This window comes from Amblyomma mixtum, chromosome 4 (assembly GCF_055824585.1).
Source record: "Amblyomma mixtum isolate Tamu chromosome 4, ASM5582458v1, whole genome shotgun sequence".
Taxonomy (NCBI): domain Eukaryota; kingdom Metazoa; phylum Arthropoda; class Arachnida; order Ixodida; family Ixodidae; genus Amblyomma; species Amblyomma mixtum.
Genome location: NC_143015.1, coordinates 141,892,773 through 141,897,676, shown reverse-complemented (window position 1 = coordinate 141,897,676; position 4,904 = coordinate 141,892,773).

Below are 4,904 nucleotides of genomic sequence, written 5' to 3'. Positions count from 1 at the left end.
GCCGCGTTCCGATGACCCCCGCGAACGCTACCGAACCCTTACAATAGCCTTAGCAGCGGTGTAGTACCTCACAATACAGCTAAGATATGCTAACTAGCAGGCTCGTTAACTAACATTGACTAGTTAAGTTTTTAACTATCACTGTTAGGCTCCTTAATTATCGAGTGAACGTCTAGCTCACCGTAATTAATATCCATATCAGTTTTTAAAATTTGAAAATGTGATTACCCTCGACGCTGTTGTCCAACAAATTTTGGCTATTTTGATTAGTTACGTACACTGTAGAGGTTGCTTTGCTTGCAAGCTTCTCGAAAACGCATGTATTTTGGCGCGATGTAGCCAAAATTTGTTGGCCTACTGCGCTGAGCATAACAACGTTTTCGTAATTGGAGAAACTGATATGGATATTACGGTGGGCTGCTTGCCTCTTGATGATAAGAAGCCTAACAGTAAGAGTAAAAAGTTAACTATTAAAAAATATTAGCTAACCAGAACGCCAGTTAGCAAGTCTTAGCTGTGTTCTGAAGTGCTACGCCGCTGACAATGCTACGCAGAAAAAAGCGCTCTCTCAACTCAAAAAACATAGTTTTAAAAATTTTGTAAAATGTTAGGTGAAATTTTGTCTATTGAAGCATCGAGAACCGCGAGGTAGGGTGGCAGCATGCGTGATACACTGCGCGCAACCAATTCTGGCAGCCAAGTTGGCTTTCCTTTTACAAATGTTTCCACATTTCTGCTCTCACCTGAATGAAATCGAAGTGCAGGCTAGAGTAGCGTCCGCTGAGCAAGAGAGAGAGAGAGATCTGGAAGCATAATGAAGGGGGAAAAGAGAACAGAAAGAAGTTGCAGTTGTCACAAAATCTTCTGGTCACTGCTTGTGTGGAACAGGCACGAAGGCTATGGAATGGAGGAGGGTAAGAGAGGGAAGTAGTAGAGGGTTCCACATGCCGTAACAGGAAAATTGGCCGACAATCGAGGTGTGGGCTGCACTTCCCCGCAGTTATAGCGAGCGACACTTACTCGTGTATTTGAGCGCCACCTGTTTGAACTCGCCGGAAGCTCGTCCGTCGGCATCCAGGGACACGACCAGGCTGATTTCTCGGCCTGTATAATTGGACTGGCTGGAAAGGGAAGGGCGACTGACCGTCAACAAATCCCTTTTCTATTGCAAAGATTAACAAGATTGGTAAGCTAAACGGAGTTGCCTCCCATCTTGTTTCTGCATAGCGCATTCGAAACGATAAGCCTTCTATTACGGAAGAGGGTAGAGAAAGTAAAGTGCGACTGCATATTTTATGAAGTAGCGAGTGTGAAAATCATGCATAATTTATCACGGACAACAATCTACCGTAGAAATAACCGTTCTTTCCCTGTAGCGTGAGGATGGGCTGCGTAAAAGGGACAATCACACATGAAAGAAGACGGGACAAGAAGCCCTTCTTTTATGCGATTGTCCCTTTCGCGCGACCCATCTTTACGCTGCAATGAACCAACTTGAGCAAGGTGGAAATTTGGGCGACTTGGTAAGAGTAAATTTTCACAGGTTCTCTATCTTCCTCGCACCAGAGGTGCCCCGCCAGAGACGGTTGGTTTAAATCAGAGTGAAGCTTGATCTTCGCACCGGAGGTGCCCTGTCAGAGACGGTCTTAAGATGTGTTGGCACGCAGGGATAAAAAAGGCAATAACTGAAGATTTATATACAAATATTTACAGAATATACAAGTTAGATACAATGGCAACAAGACAAACAACCAAAAGGTGGATCTGGCTAATACTAGGGGAGGCCCGTACTCGGCGTTGCCGAAGATGCGTAGCATCTCACCTTAGCGCAGAACCTCGTTTCCAGTTCCGGGGTCCGGTTTTAAAGACCTAAAGGCCCGGCCCACATTTCGTAGCAACCAATCATGTTACACTCCTCACATGATTGGTTTACCGAGAGCATGGCCAGCCCTCCAGCTTCCGTAGGGCAAAACGCCCTTTCCATTGCACAATAAAAGTGAAAAACAGACAAATACACTTTCGCGCCAGCACGTGCGCGAAACGGTACCGCGGGGCGGGGGACACCCGTAGTTCCCGGCGCGTTCGCGAGCGGCCGCGTTCCAAGGAAGGAGACGCTTCGCTTTGAGCGCTCCCAGCCGCGTTCCGATGGCCCCGCGTACACTAACAATCCCTTACAGTAAGTATTCATGATTTTGTTCACAGCGCAACAAGAACGGGACAGGAGACGAAAGGCGAAAGTGTCACTCTTTCGTCTTCCCCATACTGGTTGCGCTGTGAACAAAATCATGAACCAACTTGCCCAACAACTCATCTTGCGTTCTTTACTTTTTTTCCTGCTTGTTTTTCTGCTTGAGCTGTGCTCTTACAGGGTTTAGGCTTAGGTTGTTTCGTTAAATTAGGCTTCATCCAAGAACACTGAGCGTTAGATTTATAAAGAAGCTGGTTCAAAATGGTCCGGGAGAAGTGCGACTAAAAACACACATAAAGGAGAACCAATATGGCGAATAAAATCTGAATAATTAAACCGTCTTCGTTTGAGCCATACGGAAAGTACCTTTCAATAAGGATAACGCAGTTTCACTAGGGAAGCGGCATGCTTTCGTTCCATGTGTATCATGTAGGTAAGCAGAATGCGACGCTGGCGTGAGCATCGGCGCATGCTCGTCACTTGTTCTCTTTCTTGTTCTGCAGCAGCTTTTGCCTTACATTCTCATCATTCGTTCCAAAAACTATTTGGCCACGTATGAACGAATCTGCCATACTGCCAAAGTTGCAGGAGCGAGACATCTTCCTGAGATCTCTGACAAAGTGTTCTACGGACTCACCATGATCTTGGATGCGTTGCCGAAAAAGGTAGCGCTCATGAACTTCATTTGGGTGCTCTTCGCAGTAGGTGTCGAACTTCGCAATCACAGTTGCATAATTTTCCCGGCTCTCTCCGGCACTGAAGGTGAAGTTGTTGTAAATTTCCAGTGCTTCATCTCCTGCCACAGTTAGCAGTAAAGCAATCTTGGCGGCATCCTTTCGAGGCTCCTTGTTGGGCTCTGAAGCAACCAAGAAAAATTCAAACTTTGTTTGAAAAGTTTCCACTGCTTACTGACTTCGGCGGTGAAGTGTAGCAGCCCCGGTGGCTTGACGAGTTCCATGCTGCTTTCTTTACCGCGCACGAGCACCGTGGCCGTGGCTTCCGAGCACTTCTGACACCATGTCTCGGTCTTTGTGTCGATAGATTCACAGCCGCGTCCAGTTCCGAGCAACGAAGACGCCCCGGCGTTTATTCGCGTTGGTTTTGTACATGTTGCGGGAATGGGAACAAGAAAGGGAACAAGTGACGAGCATGCGCTGATGATCAGGCCAGCGTCGCATTCTGCTTATCTACACGATACAGCCGTAACCGATATTCGAGCCCCGACCTCTGGCTCCTCAGGACGACATGTAACAGCCGCCGCGGTGGCTGAGTGGTTATGACGCTCGGCTGCTGTCCCGAAAAAACGCGGGTTCGGTCCCGACCATGGCGGCCGAATTTCTATGGACGCGAAATTCCAAAGGCCCGTGTACTGTTCGATGTGACTGCACGTTAAGGAACTCCAGGTGAACGAAATTTCCGGAGCCCTTCACTACGGCGTCCCTCATAGCCTTAGCCGCTTCGCGACGTTAAACCCCCTAAACCATGTCACTAAACCGCCGGCGAAGCACAAGTCACACGGCACCTCATGCGTCGGCTGCAGAGAACATGTGACGCTTACTTCGAACCCCATCACGCAAACTGCTTTCTGAGGTGAGAGCCACACGTTTTGATTGCAGCTCCGGCCAGGCACTGCCCCTGCTCGGCTTGGCCAAGGCCTTGCGTCTGCGGCAATTCGAAAATTCAATGCCAGAATATGTATTCGCCGAGTTTCACCGACGTTATGCGCCTCGCAAGATTTAGGAGGTCCTGCCATCGCACAGAAGTTAAACGAACTGCAGTAAGATAAACCGCGATCTTGTTCCTGCGCGTCCCGCGGACGCAATGGACGCGCTCCCACTTGAGAGCGTCTTCGCATTTATTGTTTCTGTTCAAGAAAGAATGCAGAACATTCTTTTTCGCATTGGTTCGGAAGTAGTATTATATGATGTTCAGAATAAAGTTTTTTTGGTTTATGGGGTTCATCGTCCCAAAGCGACTCGGGCTATGAGGGACGCCGTAGTGAAGGGCTCCGGGAATTTCGGCCACCTGGGGTTCTTCAACGTGCACCGACATCGCACAGTACCGAGAATAATGCAAAATTGGATTGGAAAACGTTTATTGTCAGCACTGAGCGATAGTGGGCATTATACTAGGTGGCTTCGAGCCCATGGCTCTTGGCGACCTCGTGAGCCCACTCAGTGGCCCCGACTTGCACTAAGGCGAAAGCCTTTAATGCCTCATACTGTCATTAGCAGCCGTGTCGGCAGATGCGTCCGCGTTTAGGCGTCACTACTTAAAAAAAACTGTCCAGGCTGAGAATCGAACCAGAGCCTTTGGCATTTGAGGTCATTAACTGCTCATTTTGCATTTGAACTAGTCATTAACCACTCATGGCTAGTTAGTCATGGTTGGTTAATGACTAACTAGTGATGACTAACCAGTCATTAATTAGTCATTAATCACTCATGACTAGTTAGTCATGATTAGTTAGTCATGAATAGTTAAGCATTAAGCAGTCCTGTCTAGCTAGTCATTAACCAGACATGACTAGTTCGTCATTAACCCGTCATGACTAGTTTGTCATCAACTAATTATTCATAACTAGCTAGTCATTAACCAGTCATCAATTAACTAGTAATGACTGGTTAGTCATTAACCAATCACCCAATTAGTCATGGCTAGCCAAACCAAGTCGACCCATAGCCGCCTCGTGTGTGGCAACGGCCGTGCAGCCAAA